Source organism: Astyanax mexicanus, chromosome 14, assembly GCF_023375975.1.
Source record: "Astyanax mexicanus isolate ESR-SI-001 chromosome 14, AstMex3_surface, whole genome shotgun sequence".
In the NCBI taxonomy this organism is placed as follows: Eukaryota; Metazoa; Chordata; class Actinopteri; order Characiformes; family Acestrorhamphidae; genus Astyanax; species Astyanax mexicanus.
This window is the reverse complement of record NC_064421.1, coordinates 43,663,819-43,666,109: the sequence shown is the minus strand read 5'-3', so window position 1 is coordinate 43,666,109 and position 2,291 is coordinate 43,663,819.

Genomic DNA, 2,291 nt, shown 5'->3' with positions numbered 1-2,291 from the left:
TAAGGATTTAAGTAACAATACATTGGCTTACAAACAAACAAAAAATTAATCTATTTAGTGGTTCAGACGTCTTTAGGAGAAAAACTGCCTAAGCGCAGACATAATGCTAACTAATACTTATTTTACAGCACCAGTGTTAATTTTGACAGGTAATTTAGATTTAGATTGAGTCTTTTGAAGAAAGTGTATAATAGTCATATAATAATCAATACTTAACTATATTTTTGATATCTAGCACAACAAGGCTTAGCTATTAGCTAAACTAATAGAGACAGGGAAATTTGCTTCAGGGTTTTCTGACAGAAACAGTTAGGGTTAGAATGGAGCGTTTGGTCTCCTGTGTGTTTCCTAATCTAGTGAAACTATTGATCTAACACAATTAAAAGCCAATATCTCTTAACTTAATAGTATATAAAATGCAGTGAAGGATGTAATTTTAATAATAACACTAATAATATTAATACTAATATTATTATTAATTATAACAACAATAATAATAATAATAATAATAATAACAAATATTAATATTATTATCACCATCAATAATAACATCCGCAATGTTTTTATTATTATTATTATTATTATTATTATTATTATTATTATTATTATTATTATTATTATTATTACGTTCAGTCATCTAATTGAATTCTGTTTCATTTTTATTTCCTGAATCAGTAATCACTTCATCAAGGGTACAGACTGAAATCCACCTCTGGTTGAAACTAGTCTAGAATATTCTTGATTGGCAGCAATCAGCATTGATTCGGCACTGAAAATAACCAAAGAAATGTAACCCTTCAACAAACTTCATAAGAATAACTGTTGCACAACTAGCAGTCTGTTGCAAAGATTTTTTTTTTTACAAATCCAAATCAGTTGTCAATGCAAGCAACAAAAATGTAATGTAATTTTAAAAAAGCTTACACAAAAAAATCTGTAAAGTTAATTTTGTGCCAACAGATTTATAAAAAAAAGAATCAAAAGGAAAAATTGCATATTGCAAAATTTTAAACAAATATCTATTTTTTAAATATACTTGGTTATTTCATTATTCTTTGGAGTCATTCAAACATTATTTGCATTTAGATTTTGCTAGTCTTTGCTTTATGTTTTGTGGATTTTGCTGATAAGGTATTTTGCTTCAGGGTCTCAATTGCTTCTGCTTTTTATTTCTTCCATCTGTATGTAATCTGCAATTTTGCAGATCTAATTTCCAATTACGTGCATTTTACTGTACATTGACAAAATATTCTCAAACACACACAGCAATATTCACTGTACCACTAAATATGTAGCACAATATCAAAAAGAGCTGTTATGCAGCTGTACAAACAGAACCAACTAAAATCCAGGCACCAAAATATGTAGCTTTCAGCCTTTGCTCAGTGGCATGGTTCACAAAAGTGTTCTTGAAGTAGCACTGCCCTGCATGTTACAGGGCCCTATCATGCGTAGTGAGGTGTGTTGCCATCGCACACCCTGTCAACAGTCTATATTCGCGCCTTGCGCAGGCGTCCTTAAAATAGCGATGGACTTTTGGAATATATCAACGCTGATGGGCGTGGTGGTCTGGAAATGATGTGTGTTCAGGTAAATTTCTGGTGTGTTTCTATCTTGGCAATGGAAAATAGAGCTGCGCAACTGATTCTGTAAAACCCCGAATAAAATCAACAGTCAGCCGCGCACTCAGAAATGAATCACGATCAACACTAGCACTGCGCTCCACATTCACTATACCACACACCATCACTTCTTTACTACCTTTACCTTTAGCAAAAAACACCTTGCCCAGAGCCTTCAGCAATCAACTATAAAAATTAAATATACTTAAAAATCATCATTTCTTATCAGCCTTATTATTTTACCTTACTTTTACTATTATTGTCTTTTTCTTCATTTTATATTTTATAAATTCTTTACTTTTTATGTGTCAATTTTTTATGGTATTTTTCAAATTTACTATTGTTTTCTTTTTACGTATATATTTTATTCATCTATAATAAATATCAGTTTAAAAATTTTATTTCTTTCTTTCTTTTTTTTTTTACTATTTTGTTACTTATTATTTCTAATTTCTTATAAAATATTTTCAATCCTGTAAATGCTTGTTGGCATTGTAAATGAGGGTCACCCTCAATGTATTCCTAAATGAAAATAAAGGTTGATTGGTTGATTAATATTCAGTGTTGCAAACCTAGCTTTTTCATACACAAAATACAGAATAAAGTTTAAAATAACATGACTCTTCCCTTAAATGAGCTGCTGGTGTATCTTCAGTGTGAACGTGCAGT